Source organism: Odocoileus virginianus, chromosome 4, assembly GCF_023699985.2.
Source record: "Odocoileus virginianus isolate 20LAN1187 ecotype Illinois chromosome 4, Ovbor_1.2, whole genome shotgun sequence".
NCBI classification, from domain to species: domain Eukaryota; kingdom Metazoa; phylum Chordata; class Mammalia; order Artiodactyla; family Cervidae; genus Odocoileus; species Odocoileus virginianus.
In genome coordinates, this window is record NC_069677.1 from 30,884,832 (window position 1) to 30,907,128 (window position 22,297).

The 22,297-nt window shown below is 40.6% G+C and overlaps 1 long non-coding RNA gene across 1 annotated transcript in view; it reads right to left on the bottom strand.

The window, feature by feature from the left end:
• Window positions 1-22,297, bottom strand: part of LOC110142972 (uncharacterized) — a 484,405-nt gene that overhangs the window by 206,877 nt on the left and 255,231 nt on the right. Inside the window, exon 4 of the long non-coding RNA XR_011487293.1 lies at window positions 5,693-5,759. This is a non-coding gene — a long non-coding RNA (uncharacterized lncRNA). The remainder of the gene's footprint in view (window positions 1-5,692; window positions 5,760-22,297) is intronic.

Consider the following 22,297-nt stretch of genomic DNA (forward strand, 5'->3'; position numbering starts at 1 on the left):
GATGGCCAGTTGGTACAACAAAACCGGACTGGTAAGTGGTGGAATATCACTGAGACATATCAGAAGAGAGAGATCAAGAGTAGTGTGTGAAATGGGAGCTGGGAATGCTGAGGAAGTAAGGACTTTCCTTTCACACGAGGTCTAGTTCACCCTGTTGGGTGATATCTGTCTCTTAAAAGGGCTGAATCCAGCAACAGCTAAGGATATGATGCATTCAATGTACTCAGCACAGTGCCTGCAATTAATAAGAAATGTTAGCCCTTTAGCCCATTCTTGGACACGGATTCACTTCACCATGGCTGAGAAAGCACTACATAGCACCTAACTCATAAACTCCTACTCGCCAAACAGTGGCCGTTGGTTTGCTTTTTACTCCTTGCTCCATTGTTTCATCTTGGATCTGCCTTTTCCTCATTTCTGGAACTCTAGAAAGGTTCACAATCACAGGATCCTGTACTGGCAACCACTGGGGGAAATACACAGTCCAAGCTTATCAGAGTCTAACAGTAGATACAACCCAAACAGGGGCAATCAGAGTACTTTTTTGGAATTAATAGGATGCTGAGATAAAAAGGACCTCTCTGCCTCTGAGATTGCTAGATGAAAGGCCCACCCAAAGCAGACATTGTTGGGGGTCAAAATAAAGGAAAACAGAGTCAATAGATTAAAAAAAAGAGTCATATATCCCCTGGATCCCACTGTGACTGAAGCCCCAGGGTTTGCAGTTACATAGACAATTAGTTCTCCTCTTTTGCTAAAATTAATTTGAATTGAATATCTGTCCTTTGTAAATGGAAAATAATACTTCAAATACCCAGCATTAGAGACAAGATAAAATAAGTAACTCTGGACCCCTACTGCATCACAGGGCCCCTGTAAGCCAGAGTGACTCAGGAGGCGCAAAATGTCCAGGAACGAGAAGAGAACTTGTGAATGACAACCCAGAGGCTGGTTAGGTGGGTGGGTCACTTGGCTTTTCATTCTGGTCGTGCTCACACGGTGCTAAAGACCAGACGGACTGCAAAGCCCTCTCCAACATCCAACAGCCCCACACTAGCAGTATACTAGCAATTTTTCCTCATGAGCTTGCATACCACTCCAAGGAAAATGGGGTCAGAAACCCCACATGAACTGAGACTAAGTTCTTGGCACAAGACAGGCGCTCAAAATAGGAATTAAGCTATTTCAGAATATGTGGAAGTTTATATTGCTTGAACAACAGGGTTTAGGAATTATAATTCACACCAACTAATTCTGTAAAGCACTCACAGACAATCAGGATATATTTAATCTCTTTTCCCGCTCCCCAACATTTCAATGTATGATACAATTCTGAAGAAAATCAATAAAAGTAGAGCTATCAGGCATAGCCTTTTACAGATCTGCCTTTATGACTATAAAAATAACTCAAAGAACAGGTATCTCCTGATGGCAGGAAAGTCATTCCACTGCCACATAGAAAGGACATCACATTAAAGAAATCATTTCTGTGTACTTCCATCTATGACTTCTCATAGCAGAGAAGTTGACAAAATTGTGACTCATCGCTGGCTAATTTTTGAAAAGTATGAAAATGGGACCAAGTGTCCACTTCCCCACAAGCAGAGCATGTGGACTCCTGTGGACTCCAGGGAGGAGAATGTCTTTCTCTGACGACACACGAGAATATGGCAGGGACACATATCACGCAGTGTGGATCGACTGCAGAGCCTCCAAACGGCGGTGTCTTTGTCGCAGAGAGTAGGGACAGGGCCAGCTCCCAGGGATGAAGGAAACAGGTTGGGCTGACAGTAGCCTCTAGTTAGCCTCCGTTCCCCACACCCACCTCCCTCCTCGGCCCTTTAGGTTCCCGCACCTTCACTTTCCTCCCCCCACAACAGTGACCATCAGCTCCTTTTCCTTCCTTAGACTTTTCAAACCCTCACTCAAGTTGACAAGTACACAAATATAAAACTCCTCCCCCAAACAGAAAAACGAGGAAAAGCTTTCCAGGTTGATAGATGATAAGAACATTGAAAGCCTCACTCCTGACTTGCCAGAAGATTTTTAACCCTAGGTGCTGATATTTTGTATTAAACTATAGGCAATGTGGAGCCTGCGTTAGTCTCCCAAGATTGTTTTAATGTAGGCAGATAAGATATGCTATCATAATCTTGAAAAGGTCTTACTTCCTTACTTATCTAGCATCATCATAAATGAAATGTTGTGTATCTGTTAATTTTACGGACAAGTGTTCATTACCCTTTAATCATGAACACTTCATGTTCATCTAAATATGTATTATATAATTCCTTCACTTAATAAATACATGGGCTTCCCTGGTGGCTTAGATGTTAAAGAAACTGCCTGCAATGCAGGAGACCTGGATTCAATCTCTGCATCTGGAAGATCCCCTGGGATGAGAAGGGACTGGCAAACCATTCCCGTATTCTTGCCTAGAGAATTTCATGGTCAGAGGAGTCCGGCAGGCTATTTGGTCCATGGGGTCACAAAAAGTTGGACACGACTGAACAACTAACACACATAATAAAGACATCCTAATAAAAATGATCACCATACCTCTTGGTCAGCCAGTCCCACTGAGCTGGACCTTGGTGGCTGAATTTTGTGGAACTGATTTTGTGCTATGAGGGAGAGTTGGGCATTAGGTCCCCAAACACTGTCTTCAGACAGTTGTATAGGTCTAATCAGTGATGCACTGTTCTGTCACAACCCATACAATAGCATCTCACAGACAGAATCACTGCTGGGCCAAGTCAGTATCAGGGATTCTCTCTGATATTAACAAACTATGAACAATTCCAGAGGAACAGTAGCAGAGCAAAGTCTGGGGCAAAACCAGTCTAACCAGGTAAGGAATGGAGGAAGCTATTGGGAAGAGGTGAGAGCAACATGCCTGGTGAAGCGTGGAAATCTACTGTATGCAGTCTGCTGGATGAACTGCTGTTTTTGTTGTTGTTTTTTAATTTTTTTATTTTGTATTGGAGCATAGCTGATTAACAATGTCGTGAGAGTTTCAGGTGCGCAGCAAAGGACTCAGTCATACATATTATATGTATCCATTCTCCCTCAAACTCCCCTCCCATTGTCCCTTCCACGTGCAAGCTCACTTTTGCTTGAAAGGCATCTTAAAGTGTGGCATTATTTTTGACACTAGCATTGACACCACCTTTATCCTCACCACAAGCTGTGACTTTGAAATGTTTTGTTTTCTATAGTCTCCCTCAATCTTCACTGCTTCCAACCTGATATCAACTGTGATGAAGAACCAAGGGTGCCAGAAAAGCCCCACACTACCCACACCCACCACCACCAACAGCACAGATACCCCAGGCTGCTCCCTGGTGCCTTGATCCACCTGCCCTTCTGATTCGGTGTGTGAGATGCCGTCCAGGGCACTCTGTTCTCTTGTATACTGAGGTGCATGGCCTTTGAGAGAATTATTTCCCTTAATTGCACTAAGAAATATTTCATTTCTTTAGCTGTGTTCAAGGCAGTATTTCCAGAGGTCAAAATTTAAAAAAAAAAAAAAGAGAGAGAGATAAAACCTATTCTCCACCCAACAACCAGAGTGTGTTCTTAGCACACAAATCTGACCATGTAATTCCCCTTCAGCAGTTCCTCACTATTCTTAGAATAAGTTCAAAATGGTTGAGTCCTACAGGATCATAGGGAAACTGCTTACTCTTCTCTGCTTCCTCGCCCATCAGCCTCCCTCATTCTCTGTGCCCACCAGTCATGGGGTACCCAATTCAGGTCTCACACCAGCCCTGCCCCATCCTGGCCCAGGCCTTGTCACCCACAGTCTCCTCCACCTGCTAATGCAGCTCCTTTATTGACAAACAAACAAAACCAAAACAACCATCTTTCGGATCTCAGTTTCAATAGGCCACCTCACAAAAAGACCAAATCCCCTAGCAGCAGCTACCCAGAGCTCCCCCAACCCTGAATCCATCCGTCTTTTGCTCCTCCATCAAATGTCAGTCCTTCTCACGAAGCTCCATGAGGACACTGATGGGGCAGATGCAGGCACTTGAGCTTCCATGGTTGGGGAAGGGAACCAGCTTTTTAAGAAAAACAAAAATACCTTACTGTGCATATTTTACATAAAACACAGCAATCGATTATGTGAACACTTTCTTAAGGCCTCTCCCAGGACCTCCAAAGAGCTTGAGTTAGTGGGGCCACAAAGCTGAATCTCCTTTGCTTCATGGTGACTCTGCCTCTGGGTAGGGGCTACATTTGTGTTGGTCACTGCTGTATTCCTGACACCAGACACAATTTTATTTGGGTGACTATTATCCATTAATTGTCTAATCACCAGGGGCCTCCCTAGTGGCTTAGATGGTAAAGAATCTGCCTGCAATGTAGGAGACACGGGTTCGATCCCTGGGTTGGGGAGATCTCCTGGAGAAGAGAATGGCAACCCAATCCAATGTTCTTGCCTGGAGAATTCCATACACAGTATAATCCAGGAGGTTGCTGTAAAGAGTTGGACATGACTGAGGGACTAACACTTTCACTTTCAATCACTAAAACAGTAAAATTAAGAATCAGAAAATCTGTATTTTTGAATATTAATATACTTAATATGTACTATGTACAGTTATTGGTAGAATGAAAGATGCACATTGGCTCCCTGAGGGCTGAGCAGATCTTGCATGAAAAGAAGATAGCCGGTCCTCTAGACTCCTTGAGGGAAGGGTCTTGAATAGGGCTGTCAGAGAACTGGGCTGTGGCCACATCAGTTTCAGGTTGATCCTGATCTTCAGCTGTGACCCCCCAGAAAGAACTCTGTATCCTAATTATGAGGTCCTTAATCAGGGATGCTCGATGAACCCACAGTGCTTGTAAAGTTGGGAGTATTCCTTTCTATGTTCATGTTTCTGGGAGAGGAACCTGGCTTTATTCAAATTCTCAAAGAGATATGAGAGCTACCAAAGCAAGAACAATGACCGCAGGTTAGTCCAGGAAGGTGCATGGCATCAGTGGAGATGTTAATAGCTCAGACAGAGGGTTCACATCCCAGCCCTGCTTCTTATTAGATGAGGATCTTCACAATACACTCAACCGCTGTATCTACACAAATGCATAATGAGGCTACTAATGCTTACTCACAAGGAGACTGCAGTAGCACATAAATCTGCATATCCGGGTGTATGTGTACATAGACACATAATATACAGTGTCTGGCCTAGTCCCTGTCTCACAGCACATAGTCAATAAATACGTGTTCTTTCCCTTCGAAATAAACATTTTTTCAATCCTTAGTATAATCTCTGTGTGTTGTGAACGTGTTAGCCGATCAGTCATGTCCAACTCTGTGATCCCGTAGACTGTAGACCACTGGGCCCCTCTGTCCATGTGATTCACCAGGCAAAAATACTGGAGTGAGTTACTATGCCCGCCTCCAGGGGATCCTCCCAACCCAGAAATCGAGCCCAGGTCTTCCTGCATTGCATGTGGATTCTTTACCATCTGAACCACCACATATTATTTAAGAATAATATATGAATTTACCCATCTACTCATTTTAAAAGTTTATTCATCATCTAATATGTGCCAAATTCTGTGCTTGACATGGGGCCGGGGTGAGATGAGAACCAGCGATCAATAAAATCATTAAAAAGAATAAACACAAACCAGAAAGACTGAAGAAAAACATCAAGAAGTAGTTTTGAAAATTTCCTACCTCATGATGGTTATGTATTCTCTCTTGGAGATGAACCTCTTCAGCTGTCTACATTATTCCAAAATACCTGGATAAAAATGGAAAAATAGAGTCAGTCGTGTGGATTTTTATGCAAAGGACAACAATCATCCAAATGTTTACAAATATTCACGTGTTCACTGCAATCTGGACAACCATTTTGGAGGATTGAAATTTTCATTCTCAATGAGATGGCATTGCCTTGGATACACACAAGTTTGCCAGTTTCACGCTATAAACCAACAAATATCCTGTCTCTGACACAGGCTGAGTGTAACGTGTGCTTGCAAAGCAAACCAAATCCTTGCCCTGAAAAAAAGAGATGGAAAATTATGAAAATAAATGGGTCTTAAAGCCAACATAAAATTATTCAGTATTATTCTTTTAGTTCTTCTTTCTCTCTCTGTCATACACACACACACACACAAAACACAGCAGCCCTGCTCCATCTCAATCTCCCCACCCCCCAGCCAACCCCTCCATCCCAGATGAGCAAGGCTTCCTCAGGCACACAAGTGCTGAACAGGGTCCTCATACACACCTAGGGCTGCCAGATAAAATACAGGATGCCCTGATAAATTTCAGATAAGCAGTAAATAAATTTTTAGTATGCATATGTCTAAACAATACATGGGACCTACTGACTCTTAAAAATATTTGTTTATCTGAAATTTGGATTTACCTGGATATCCTGTATTTTTATTTGTTAAATCTGGCAACCCCACCCCATCTCTTCCTGGAGTTGTGGCCTGTGACCAAGTTACTGCCACTTTCATTCCTTTGGGCCTTGATGCCATTTCCACCCTGGTATGTCCCAATTCTCAGGATGGAATTGGGATTCCCAGTACTTTTTTTCTGGACCCCACTTCAAATCCCTACTCTACCAAGCCTTTGGAACATTGCCACTGGAATTACACACCACTGGGCTTGGTAGGACTATTACAACTCTCAGGTTTCCTTTCTCAGGCAGCCAGAACTCAGTCACTGGCCCCTTCTTCACTGGAGACCTCTGCTAGCAATGGATCCCTTCCCCACCTGGTACCCCCCTAGTAGGTGGGATTGAGACAGAACTCTGACCCTGAGCAGTCTGCCCCGTAGCTACCCTGACTCATTACAAATAAATTCCCAGACTCCTGGACAGGTCCCCAACAGGACAACACACCTCACTCACATTAGCTAAGATAAGGATTAGTAGCATTCACAAACCAAAATGAACACAAGAAGATCAAACAATGCAGTCAAGAAGAGACTGTTTTCTAAGAAGAAATGTAACCAAATGGGAAAATATTTAATAAATCCATAAATGAGTTAATAGTTGCACAAAACATAATTTATCTCAGAGCCTGCAATTCAAGCACAAAAGCACTCATAATATCAAAGCTTTTTTTTTTTTGTTTCCTCTAAATTTATCAAGGTCTCATTTAATTGCTATAAACACCTAAAGACATGAGCAAATTAACACATAAAATTGCAGGATTTTAGCTAATACATATTCATGAATGCATGTTGTTGTGATCAGGCAAATAATGACCTGAGACATTGATAAATTTGGTAGAAGCAAAAGAAAAACATAGCACACTGTTAGAATTCTCTGCAGATCACAGAATGGAATCTTTGATAAGCCCTACTCTAAGAGATCATTCATAATAATTATTGTATTTCTGTAATTCTTTCAGGAGAGAGATCAGAAAATGTTTAATCAGTATGTTTCATAAAAATACTGTCCCCAAAACACTTGAAACCCAGATCAGTGCTCAAGAATTCTGGTTTCTTGCAAGGCTAACCCATGCCCTGTTTCTCAGAATCAGTTTTATATTCTTACTGGCATTCTTGCTTCTATATCTGCTGCCACTCAGAAAGGACTGACAGTTTTCCAAGCATTTGTGGGAATCTCAAGTTACAGCTGTTCCAGGGTCTTCAAAAGGAATGTTTTTTATTTGGATGGAAATATACAGCTTGCTGTGGTGTAGTTATTTTTGAATCAGCCTGCTAACCCCTCTTGTTAGAACCCATTCCTACATAGTTCCTATTCATTAAATCCTTTGCTCTCACCCAAGCAGGCAGTGGCCCTGTGAGCTGGAAACTGCACTGAGTCTGAACATAGCCGGACTGGTCCTGACAAAAAAAATCTGAGCTGATGCCTACGGCAGACATTCAGGCTGCAAAGCAAAGGCACAGACTGACAGACTCTGCAAACAGGTCTCAAGCAAGGGCAAAACTACAGAGCACACATACAGGAACACCAATTAATTTCAGCTGATCTCAGAGTGAACCCCAGTAACCTTCTCGACACAATATTCTAATCAGTCATTTCCAATCAACCTGGAGAAAAACAGCATTTCAGTTATTTGTCTCCCCTGTTCAAATTGAGGTCAGCCCAAAAGCTGGGCCCTGGAATAAGGCTACAGAAACACTGCCAACCACAATAATACTTTAAAAGTATTTACTATGATTCAGAAACTGTGGTATATCTGTACACGTTTGTGTGTGTATATGTGGGTATGTGTGCATGTATGTATGTATTTGTTGTTATAGTCACTAAGCTGTTCAGTCGCTAAGTCATGTCCAACTCTTTTGTGACTCCATGGACTGCAGCAAGCCAAGCTCCTCTGTCCATGGAATTCTCCAGGCAAGAATATTAGCCATTTCCTACTCCAGGGGATCTTCCCAACCCAAGGGTCGAACATGTGTCTTCTGCATTGGCAGGTAGATTCCTTCCCACTAGCCATCAGGGAAGCCCCATGTATATGTATACATATATATTAATTCATTTATTCCTTACAACAGCCCTATGACTACTATCACTTTTTGTACTGTCCTAATTTGTAATCGTTTGCTCAAGATCACACACAGGAGGTTAAAGATCAGTATGCAAATACAGGCCTATTTCCCTTTGCATCCTGTACCCTTAGCTGTTGTGCTGACAGCTGGACTACCATTAAGTGGGGAGAACGCGACAGCTGCCTATGTTGTGTGACTTCAAGGGATAATGGGAAAATCCTCTCTGCGCAAAACATTTTCAAGCTCCCCCTTCCAAAACAGATCTGTTTGCCTTATTCAGAAGGACCAACTGGTAGAGAGGGGAAAACATGAAATGCAGAGTCCCAGCTTGGCCAGTACCTAGTGGTCTGGGGATGTCCCCCTGGGGATTATTATAATGATACTGATCCCCACAAGACTGTATGGGCATTAAATGAAACACTTAAAGAAGCACATTTTGAAAGTGGGGTTGAGTGTACAAGGGTCAGTCACTATTATTAAGATCCAGAATTAGATTAAGCATAGGAGTTCTCCCAGAAATATTTGCATTTAGATAATGGTGCTTATCCTGAGATTCTGAGTGAGTTTTGGAGGGGCGTGGTAGTGGCACTTTGAGAAGGTGGGACACATCAGGGTCATAAGAAAGGAGAGTATAGATACCCGACATGGCTGAGAGAGGAAGCTGGGGCTCCTGCTTTCCACTTGTAACCTCAGGTGGCGATGTGGTAGAACCATCAGCCCCAGATACATAAAGGTATGCACTGCCTTTGTCAGAAAATGCCCAGCTATCAGACCCTTTCCAACAAGCTGTTTTAAAACACAGATGGGCTCATTAGAGAGTGGTTATTGTCCATGGAAATGAGGACATGAGCACAAAATCCCTTAAGAAGCACCTGGCAGTTTGAGAGGAACTCAGGGCTAAGAACATGTGCACATACTCTAATCCCCAGCACTTGGTCAGGGTTGACCAATGAAGGGATATCAGAGGTTTGCCCACATTCACATCAGCCCTTGCCCAGTGACCTCAAAGGCACCCTATGAAACCTCATAGAAAAAGTCAGTCCAATCCTCCTACAAGTCAGTCAAGCCCTCTGAGGGGTACTAAGTGCTATGTTATGGTGAGATTTCATTTCTGTCTCTGGAGGCACTTGGCACTTCGCCTGGGGAGATTTGGTTATGCAAACAGCCATCAAGAAGAAGAGGTGACTGTGCAATCACATTGAGAGCCACTCATACTTGTCTGGAACAATCTTGGACCTTATTTGGTAGCTGTTCCATAATCTAACTGGACTGGATAGAATGGAAATACACTGAGTTGAACCGAATTTGAATCAGTTAAACTGGTTGCCTTTTCTAACCCTTAACCAAATGAGTCAAGAAGGTCTCTCCTGTTAGCCAGTGTCTCAGACCAGCCCTATCATGGTGCACCCCATCAGTGAACGGAACCCTTATCTGCCGAGGTGCTGGAGTCGTCTCTGATACCACTTTCTCTCCCACACCTTTATCTCCCATCCAATCCATCACCAAATCCTGCTCATTCTTATCCCATGCTCACCTTTAGGAAACTGTCATTTCTTTCCACCTTTGCTCAAATCACTGCCATCTCTTACCTTGAGCACTTATGCACCCTACAGAATAGTCTTGCTACATTTATTCTTGCTCGACTCCCCATTCTAGACCCTACTCCAAAGCTAAAATGATTCCATACATGTAGATGAAACAACAAAATATCAATGTGATCATATTTCTCCCTTGGTAAAACCAAACGGCTCCCATCACCATTAGGATGAAGACAGAAGTCCTCTGAGCACAGCCTGGACCCTCTCTCCTGAACTCATGCCACCCTGGCCACAAAATTCCTCATATAGTCCCTATGTTTCTAAGCCTTCACTCGTATCATCCTCACAGCTGGAAACACCCTCCCTTTGAATTCTCTCCCCCTGTCCCACACTTTCCTACACTTGATGATATACAACATGTTCTTCCTTCATGCTATAGCACGTCTTACAAAGTTATCCACTATCCTAGAATACCCTTCTCTTTCATCTGAATGCCTATTAGCATTATTAACAGCATCATCTTTTAGGATTTTAAAAACCGCAGTAAAGCCTAATAGGCATTCAGAAGAAATACAAGGGTATTCTAGGATAGTGGATAGCTTTATAAGACATGCTATAGCATGAAGGAAGAACATGTTGTATATCATCAGGGTGTAGGAACTCAATATGCCAGCAATGGGCTTCCCTTGTGACTCAGCTGGTAAAGAATCTGCCTGCAATGTGGGAGACCTGGGTTCAATCCCTGGGTTGGGAAGATTCCCTGGAGAAGGGAAAGGCTACCCACTCCAGTGTTCTGGCCTAGAGAATTTCATGGACTGCATAGTCCATGGGGTTGCAAAGAGTTGGACGCGACTGAGCAACTTTCGCTCACAATATGACAGCAAATTTGGGAAACTCAGCAGTAGCCACAGAACTGGAAAAGGTCAGTTTTCATTCCAATCCCAAAAAAGAGCAGTGCTAAAGAATGTTCAAAATACCAGACAATTGCACTCATTTTGCATACTGGTAAGGTTATATTCAAAATCCTTCATGCTAGGATTCAGCAGTACATGCACTGAGAACTTCCAGATGCACAAACTGGATTGCAAGAACACAGAGTAACCAGAGATCAAATTGCCAAGACTCACTGGATCATAGAGAAAGTAAGAGAGTTCCAGAAACATCTACTTCTGTTTCATTTACTACACTAAAGACTTTGACTGTGTGGGTCACAACAAATTGTGGAAAATTCTTAAAGAGAAGGGAATACCTACCTTACTTGTCTCCTGAGAAACCTGTATGCAGGTCAAGAAGCAACAGTTAGAACTGGACATGGGACAATGGACAACAAACAACAGACACTGAAAAATGGTTCAAAAGTGGGAAAGGAATACATCAGGGCTGTATATTGTCATCCTGCTTATTTATCTTATATGCAAAGTACACCATGCGAAATGCTGAGCTGGATGAATCACAAGCTGGAATCAAGATTGCTGGGAGAAATACCAACAACCTCAGATATGCAGATGATACCACCCTAATGGCAGAAAGCAAAGAGTAACTAAAGAGCCTCTTGAAGAGAGTGAAAAAAGAGAGTGAAAAGGCTGGCTTAAAACTCAATATTCAAAAAACTAAGATATGGCCCCATCACTTCATGGCAAGTAGAAGTGGAAACAGTAGTAATTTTATTTTCTTGAACTTTTATTTTCTTGAAAAATTTTATTTTCTTGAACTCCAAAATCATGGTGGATGGTGACTGCAGCCATGAAATTATAACATGCTTGGTCCTTGGAAAGAAAGCTGTGTCATACCCAGACAGTATATTAAAAGCAAAGACATCATTTTGCTGACAGAAGTCCATATAGTCAAAGCTATGGTTATTTCAGGAGACATGTACTGATGTGAGAGTTGGACCATAAAGAAGGCTGAGCACTGAAGAGGTGATGCTTTAGAATTGTGGTGCTGAAGAAGACTCTTGAGAGTCCCTTGGACTACAAGGAAATCAAACGAGTCAATCCTAAAGGAAATCAACCCTGAATATTCATAGAAAGGGCTGATGCTGAAGCTGAAGCTCCAATACTTTGGCCACTTAATGTGAAGAGCTGAGTCCTTGGAAAAGACCCTGATGCTGGGAAAGACTGAAGGCAGAAGCAGAAGAGGGAGACAGGGGATAAGATGGTTAGATACCATCACCAACTCAATAGATATGAGTTTGAGCAAACTCTGGGAGATAGTGATGTACAGGGAGGCCTGGTCCATGGGGTTGCAAAGAGTTGGACACGATCAGGGACTGAACAATAAATTAGACTTTATAAGTGTATAGATATGATAATTCTAATTAATGTCATTTTTACACTAATTTTACATTTTTACACATTTTTACATCACTGTGAAAGCAGGGGTTGTGTCTTTTTGGAACACTATCGTCTCCCCAGGGTGTACCATTGGGCCTGACAGATGATAGGGAACAAGAGACACTGTTGTTGAATGTTATGTGAAGGGATACCACCAGCTCTGCAAGCTGCCAATGATGACTCAGAGAATGATGATGAGGTATAACCCATGAACTTCTCAATCCACCCCTCCTTCACGTGGAGTTTACTCATTTCTGCTTTAGAAATATTGGGTTGCAATCTGCAAAGGCATTTAAAGGTGGGCAACAATACAGCAGGCCATAAAAAATACTCAGTATGACTGTTGATAAGTTTTTATTATTGTGTGGAATATTTTAGAATAGTTTATTACTTATAGCACATTGTTTAGAACAGTTCCTTTAATTTCATCATTAACTGCCGACTTTTAGAGCACATCAGGGGTCAGTCTACCCACTGCATCAGCTGGATCTCATATCAGGCCAGAAAAGAGCTACCTAGCTCTGTTTAATTGCCTCCTGTGATGGAGGAGGAGCTCATGACCTCCATTCCTCTGTGAAACAGCTGCACTTGTTAGAAACTCTCACCTTATGCTGTGCTGATCCAGGCCTCACTGTATCCCCTCCCCGTCCCCCCCCCCACCCCACCCCTGCTGCTCTTGAACCAAATAACCCTAAATTCGCATCCACATGGCAACTCTTCAGTTACTTCAAGACCCCTGACAAGCCACATCTGAAGTCTGCTCTTCTATATTTTATGCTTTTGCCAGCCTTGATTTTTTATTTATGGACCACATCTTGCTATTTTACTGCATGCATTCTTGTAAGCAGCCTTAAATCCTGTGTGGAATAAGGCCACATATAAATAAATCCTTGTGTCTTTCCTCAAGGCAACAACTCAAGTTCCCCACCCAACGGTCTCCTCACCAACCTTGCGTTATTACCTCAGATTTATTCTCTCATCATTCTGACACTAGAATACAGAAAATATAGGGCTATCCCCAAACCCTTCACTTTAAATAGATACTGTCAAGCCCATGGGATTGTCTCTGGGTGCTGTGTCTTGGGAATAACAGGCAGGGTTTGGGAAGATGAGAACAGGTTCATCACTGCTGTTTCACAGTTTCATTTTGCAAAACAGTTCTTAATGACATGCTCAAGCATTGGAAATCCCTAAAACCACCCACTTCTGGTACTTAGGTGACAACCTGGCCTCCTTCATGAACTGGAAGATTAGGGTCATAGGACTGGAATACCCCTACCACCCTCCACACTAATTCAGAGTCTACTCCCTCTCTTTCCTTCTTCACTGCTCTCTGTGTCTGCTTTTGAAAGCTGTTCTCTCAACTCTGTCTAACCCATCCTCACAAAATAAGACCTGCTCCAACAATGTCCTTGTCACTGTGGTATTTTAGCCATGAAATTAAGACATTTGCTCCCTGGAAAGAAAACTATGACAAACCTAGATAGCATATTAAAAAGCAAAGACATCAATTTGCCAGCAAAGGTCCATAAAGTCAAAGCTATGGTTTTTCAAGTAGTCATGTAAGGATGTGAGAGTTGGACTATAAAGAAGGCTGAATGCTGAAGAATTGATGCTTTCTAATTATGGTGCTGGAGAAGACCCTTGAGAGTCCTTTGGACAGCAAAGAGATCAGATCAGTCAATCCTAAAATAAATCAACCCTGAATATTCATTAGAAGGACTGATGCTGAAGCTAAAGCTCCAATACTTTGGCCACCTGATGCAAAGAGCTGACTTATTGGAAAAGACCCTGATGCTGGGAAACATTGAAGGCAAAAGGAGAAGGGGGAGGCAGAGGACAAGATGGTTAGATAGCATCATCAACTCAGTGGACATGAATCTGAGAAAACTGTGGGAGATGGTGAAGGACAGGGAAGCCTGGCGTGCTGCAGTCCGTGGGGTGGCAAAGAGTTGGACACAACTTAGTGACTGAACAACTTCCAGCTAGCTCCTTCCCTTTTGCATGTAAAATGCTCAGCTCATCTCTCATCTAAAAATTACTAATGATGAAATATTTAATATCTATTTTAGCCCAAAGCTGACATCCTAGCGTTTTCTGTTCAAGCATGAGTAAACCTAAGGAAAAAAGCATAGTTGTTATATGAGGAAGATCCAGGTTTTGTGGGGTCTGAAGGTTGTACAATTTGGGGGTAGGAAGGCTATTTAAAATAAAGAATTCAAACTTATAAACAAAGGTACAAAAGTGAATATTTACTTAGAATAAGAACAATGCAACAAATTATAATTTTAAAAACACTACAAATATATTAAAAATGGTGTAAAAAATAGTGTAATATATATAAAAATAATATAATAAATAATATAAACAATTATTTATTAACTGTCTGGTCTCTGCAACATTTTCCCTCTCATTTTTTATTCTATATTCTCTTTGATTGCTTCCTTATTTGGCAAAGATTCAATCTGTCTTTTCAATATAATTTTTTTTAATGTTTTCATTTTTACAGTACAGAAAGTTTTAACTTCCTACTCCATTACTGGTAATATGTAAGCCTGCAGAATTTTTTTCTCCAATTTGTAAAAATTCTTTATCAAGTTTCTTTCAATCCTGAGTTGAAAGATTTCAGAACATTTCAAAAATTTTTGTGTGTGTGCTATGACTAATCTTAAATCTTCTTTGAACTGACAACCCACTAACCAGTTTGTCACTGATGTCTCATCACAGAGGTATATTATGAATTTTAGGTTATCTTATCTGATGGGGAGAATGTGCATTTTGACTGGGCCTTGACAAAAACTCTTCTTTCAATTTCACACATCTCATAATTAAAAGGATGTTTCACACACTAGCTTCTGCTTCTATGCATTTCAAACCTTTTCTCCTCCACAGTTTTCCTAATGCCAGGTTTCAAAATGCACATTCACACTTGGTATCATCCCTGGATGAGTCGGGCCCCAGTGGGTGGAGGGAGAATTCCTGAGACTATTAGTAGTAACTTAACTATATGTTACCTCTAGGTGAACTTCACAGTATATCCCCATACACCCTAACCCTAGTTCCCTAAGCAGATACTCAAATGCCATTCACAACAAAGGGGAACTGTGAGTAAAGGAGGGCCTGAATAGAAAGATACAGTAGTCTTTTACTGTATTTGAACATCGGCATGGACTGAATGTTTGTCTTCCTCCAAAATTCCTGTGTTGAAAGCCTAATTTCCAGTGTGATGGTATTTGGAAGCTGGTCCTTTGGGAATAAATTAGACTAGATTAGGTCATGAGGGTGGGGATCTCCAAATGAGACTAATGTTTTTCTAAAGATTTTTTTTAATGTGGATCATTTTTAAAACTTTTTATTGAATTTGTTACAATATTGTTTCTGTTTTATGTTTTTGTTTTTTAACTGCAAATCATCTGGGATCTTATCTCTCTGACCAGGAATTGAACTCACACCCCTTGCAATGGAAGGTGAAGCCTTAACCACTGGACCGCCAAGAAATCCCTAAAACTAATGCTTTTATACAAGAGGATCTCTCTCTCTCTCTTTCCCTCTCTCCTTCATCCCTCCCACCCCCATGCTGTGAGAAAATAGGTAGACAGGATGCTATCTTGCCCACCAAAAAGCAGGCTTCACGTGGCCATGTTGGTACTGACTAGAGTTCCCAGCCTTCAGAACTGTGATAAATACATTTCTGTTGTTTAAGTCACCTAGTCTGTGGGATTTTGTTAAAGTAGCCGGAACAGACTAGTCAAATATCTTAAGTGTGTAAGTTTTACAGATTACACAACCATAGAAAGGCACTGCTAGTACATCCTAGGGCCGGGGAAAGGTCTGGGAGAGTGAGGGAGGGGATTGAAACCAAAGCTTATCTGCTTCCTGGTATGTCTGCCTTGGCGTTAGAATTTCCTCAAGAAGTTTCCTCCAAGTCCTGCCCCTTAACTCAGATATGCCCTCCCTGGCACTTAACCCCTGGGAGTCTGGCTTCTACTTCCTCCCTGTAACTTGGCAACAACCAGCTAAGTAACTAATACAGTATCTTTCTCCCACCCTTTATTCTTCTCAACCCTCTGCATTCTTTCTCCGAACAAAGCCTTGCCTCTTACTTAGCATTTTCCTAATTCATTCACCACTTCTCTCTCTTCCTCACCCTCACATCTGCCCAACACTCCCATCCTCCCTTCTTGCTCCGTAAATGAAGGCACTTTCCCTGGCTCTGCCCCTAGATCCTCCTTCCTGTCTCCTGGGCAGTTCTCCTTGGAAATCTCAGTCACTCACAGACTTCCATCTTCAGCTCAGCATCTACACTTGCTCATTCCAGCCTCCTTTCCTCTAGAGAAGAAATCTCTCTGTAGAGCCAATTTCACTTCCTGCCAGCATCCCCTCAACACTTTAGTCCAGTGTCTTTTCCACACACTGGCTATTCCCTCCTGGCTGCATGTTGTCTATTAATGCTGAGAGATCACAAATGACTCCTGTTTCTCCCCTGACCACCACATTCCTTCTTCCTCTTTCCTACTGGTCCTGCCCTACTTCTAGCCGTAGCATCATTAACCTGAGTAAAAACTTCTCAGTTGTTCCAGAGAATTCTACAACCTAGCGCTTTTCCCTTACTTCTTACCCCAGATGGTTTTTCTTTCTTTTCAGAACTGCCACATGCTTTTAATTTATCTGATGGAATTTATTCTATTAATATTTCATCTTGTATTTATGTGACAATAACACATTTATAAAGTGCTTAGAAAGTGCTAAGCATTTTGCATTATCTTATTTAATTCTCACACCTACTCTATTACTGGCACTCATTAACATGATAATTATATCTGTTTTCAGCGGAGAACCTGAGACTTAGAAAAATGAGTAACTTGCTCAAGGTCACATAGAAAGTGGCAGGGCTTGAATATAGATGCATCTCTCTGACTACAAATAATCATGAGTTTAATTGCCAATAACTAGTAATATAATTGCTATCTTGTAATATACACTTGCCTTATGTTCTATAAACTTCACATTACCCTATAAGGTTATGCCATCATCATCCCCTTTTTATAGAGAAGAAAACTGAGTCCCTCAGGCTTTATTTCATCCCCATAAGGTCTCCTGGCTGGTAACGGCAGCGCTACTATTGAAGATGGGCCACTTGGCTCCAGAGCCCAAAAAGGAACCATGTCACCAGACTGCTTCCCTCTTTACCCTTCTGACTTCACCTTTGCCGTCAAGACCCTTCAACTATACAATAGCCTCTCTGAGGACAGAGGGCACTTCTTATTCATTTTTTTCACACTAAAGCTAATTTTTGTTTTGAAATTATTTTAGAATTACAAAAATGCTGCAAACGCAGTACAGAACTTGTTTTTTCCTAAACCATTTTAAAGTTACCAACATACTGTCATATAACTCCTCAAGAATTTAGCATAAATTTCCTCCAGACAAAGGCATTCTTCTGTGTAATTAAAATAAAGCCATTGAAATGGGGAAATTAACATGATATCATGACTATCATCTCTAATATACCAGTCAATTCTAAAGAAAATCAACCCTGAATAATCATTGGAAGGACTGATGATAAAGCTGAAGCTCCAATACTTTGGACACCTGATGCGAAGAACCAACTCACTGGTAAAGACCCTGATGCTGGGAGAGATTGAGGGCAGGAGAAGAAGGGGGTGACAGAGGATGAGATGGTTGGATGGTAGCATTGACATGAGTTTGAGCAAACTCCAGGAGATAGTAAAGGACAGAGAAGCCTGGCGTGCTGCAGTCCATGGGGTCACAAAGAGTTGGACACCACTTAGTGACTGAACAACAAAATATCTAATATCAGACCCCATTCGATTTTCACTGATTTTTTCCAATAAGTTTCTTCATAGCAAAAGGATCCAGTATAGACTTAAACATCTAGTTCTTTGTGTCTCTAGTCTCCTTCAATATGGAATAGCTCCCCAGTCTTTCTATAATATCCAAATCCTTGACACTTTTGAAAACTGCATGCCAGTTATTTGTAGAATGTCCCTCAATTTGAGTCTGCCTGATGTTTTCTCATGATTAGATCAAGGTTATATATCTTTGGCAGTAAGTCTCAGAAGTCCTATAAAGTAGTCACAATTTCTTGTCTTTTTTCTGGTAAGGTTAACATTGATAATTGGATTAAGATGGTATTGCCCAGGTTTGTTCAAGTTACTCTTTTTTATTAATATGTAAATACTTCATAGTAGGTACTTCTTTGAGACTATATTTTCTCCTCATCAAACTTTTACTCCCTTAGTTCTAATACCATAGATATATTCTGGCTAAGTTACTACTGTAATGGTTGCCAAAGGGTGATTTTCTAATGTAAATATTCTTTCTACATTCATTAGTCAGCATCCACCTTTCTCAATTTATTTATCCATTGATGTATTAGTATGGACTCAAGGAGCCCCTAAGATTATCTGTTTTGAAGTTCAGATTATCCAGTGCTCATGTGAGTCCTTTCAAAGAGATTTCTGTCCTCATGTCCCACCATCCTTTGAGCATTTCCTACTTCCTAGGACAATAAGATATTCCAGGTTTTTTTTATACCTTCCCTGACCCAGTCCTGGAATCAGTCATTTCTCCAAACAATCACAACTTCTTTTAATAAAGAATGGTACTTTGACACCAAGATTTGGCCACTAGGTGTACTTATTGTGACTGGGATGCCAGGGCTCTGGGGGCCTCTCAATGACCAGAGCTAGGAAGCTAAAAGGTTGTGTGTGTGAGTGTGTGTGTGTGTGTGTGTGTGTGTGTAACAATGAGTTCACATCAATACCTCTGATTCCAATCTAATATCATATGGTTCATTGCATTTTTTTTCCTTTACTAAATGTATAAGTTTCTTCTTAAATAGCATAAAACCATTATTAACTTATTTACTTATTGAGCCAGTCTCCCTACATGTACTCAGTCTCCCGATGATGCCACAGTTCCCCCACCTCACGAGGATGCCTCCACCCTCAGGTTCTGATGTCCCATGCCAGCCTGCCCCACCCCGACTCCGCCACCTCACCTCCTTCCTGTTCAGTAGTCAGTCCTGCTCATCCCCACCTAACGGCTTCTAGATTGAAATATTCCAGAAGCTCACTAATTCTATAATGAATCTCTGGAGTGGCACAATGCTCTTTGTCATGTTACTCAATTCACATTTTTAAAATAGAATAAATACTTCCCACTTGAAGCTTATAAGCATAAAAAATTAGTCATTATTAAGAAAATTATGCTTATACTTTCTTATCAGACAAAAAGAAACCTCAGTAAGAACAGAAATTAAACTAAATGTAAGTTCTTATTAAGAAGCCCAAATTCAACTTACAGGAAGCATAAACAAAGAGGCAAACACGAGGTCCTGGTTTTCTCTCTACATCTGGCCAGCCTCAGTGTCTATGAGCATTCCTGATCTTTTGTTTGAATCTACTATCAAGGGAGAAAAAGTTCAATTTTTTTTTTTTTCCAGAAATGTCTTTGTCACTTCATGAATTTAAACTGATAACTCTTGGTTCTCCTTGGCTTGGGTTGTCCAACATCTACTGCCTGGAGTTTAAAATTCAGCTGTGGGGGAATTCCCTCGCAACACAGTGTTCAGGACTGTGTTCTCACTGCCAAGGACCCAGGTTGGAACCCTGGTCAGGAAACTGAGATCCCACAAGCCTCACATTATGGCCAAAATATATCCTACTGTGGGGTTGTTGTGACAAATCGTTGTCAACTGCTTCTCCCACAGGCAGACTCCACTTTCCCTTGAGGGTCTCCCTCTGCAAAGCCCATCCACTAGCTCCTTGAGCTGAGACATGGCTTCTTCACTACATACTTTGATCCAGAGCAGTTTTTATTTCTAACTTTTCAAAATTATAAAACAATAAGCTTTCTTCACAAATATTACATCCAGCTGGTTGATTTCTTTTTAAATTAAGGTGCACACAGACATGAGGTGGCTATATAATAGATAGATGTGTGGCCTATTTCGTTTCTTTTAGAGTTTACTGTAAATATAAAAACATATATTTTAAAGAATATTTGATCTTCAGGGCATCCAGAGCGATTGGACAGCAGGACTACCAGCAAACAAAAGTATGGCATCCGTATTTCTTAGCTCAAATTAAAATTTCTGAGGACATTTGTAAAGATTGGAGTGAAAGTTCAGTGACTTCTACCAAGTTTTGATGACTTCTACCAAGAAACTTCTGATCCAACTCATCAATATTAGGATAAAATGAGAGCCTGATTTCTAGTACCATCTTCCTTAGATTGTATGATAACAATAACAATTCACACATATACATGTATTCTTGACAAGAACCCTTTGAGGTAGATGAGAACTATAGCATGATGAAACAAGCTCACACATCTTTGAGGTGGCAGAACTAGAACGCAACCCCAGGTTTTAATTCACTCCCACGTCATGTTATCTCTCCAGATGAGATTTTGTTTGTAACAAGTTTCCAATTTCTCAACTATATCTTCTTATGCTGTGTATCCAAACTCCCTTCTCCCTAACGAGGTAGATAAATCAAGTCAATCAAGTCTAAACTCATGGGGGAAATGCCTTCTGAAAAGATGTAAAATGTTTTCTTTAAGATAACTGGCTTATTCAAATAACTATTTTCCCTTCAAGCTAAGGGAGTTGGTGGTGGACAGGGAAGCCTGACGTGCTGCAGTCCATGGGGTCGCAAAGAGTCAGACATGACTGAGCAACTGAACTGAACTCAGCTGAGGGTACCTAAAGAAATTTTCAACTAAATTTTATTCAGACATCAGAAAATTCTTCTAACATGAATTGTGGGAGCTTTTTTCTAACTGACAAGGTAGAGGGAATGCTTTTTCTTCTAGATTATCATTTTTGTATGAAGACAAAGCTTCATTTATAGATCTTTTCAAAGATGGCTCCACTATTGCCATGAAAACACGAGAAAAGAAGTTATTTAATGGACATCAAAAATCCCAAAAAATACCATATCAGTTTTTGATGAATATACTACTTCTACTGCTTCAGCCTATTGGAAATTCAAAGAATTCCTTTGCTTTAAGCAATATTTAATGTTTTATGATTATAAAATTAACACATGCTCATTATTTTTAAAAGGCAGAAAATTATAAAGAATAAAATAAAATCACATAATTGATAACAACTGGTTTCTCTTAATATATATTTTCATGCATTTGCATGTCTGGTTTTATTTTTGCAAAGTTGGAAGCATATATGAGTTTCATTTCCTGTTTTTTCTCATTTATACAATAGCATTTCCTCATGACACTAAATGCCATAGTGTGATATTAGTAAATGAATAATAGCTTATGCAATATACCCTGTTTAGCCATAACTTAATTCCATTATTAGAAAAGTTGGCTTTTTTATTTTCAATATTAGAAACAGCAATGCAATAAATACTTTTGCATATAAATCTTTGCCCACAACTTTGGATAGATTCCTAGAAGTAAAATTATTGCATGAAAGGACATGAACTCTTTTAAGAATGTTATTCATATTGTTAAAAGCATTCCTAGGAAAATTATACAAGTTTGCAATTCAACCTGCAGATTATGTACAAAAAAAAGAAAAATTCTTGGTAGCATTTAATGTTTTAACATTATTTTGCAAATTTGCTAGTTTAAAAATTATATCTCATTTTGTTTTAATTTGCATCATTTGAGTATTAATAAAACCAAATGTTTTGCACATGTTAAGTTCCCATTTATACGTGTGTGTGTTTACATGTGCTTCCTTCTGTCATATTCATTTTTCTAGTGGGATATTTACATTATTATTTTCAAATATACTTTTTCATTTATTAAATATAATAGCCTTTGGCACATTTGTCGCCAATATTACTTACCAGTTAATCATATGCTTTTAATTTTTATGTAGTCAAGTCCTTAATGTTCTACTTACTATGTATGCAGAGCGCATAATGTTTAGTATATAG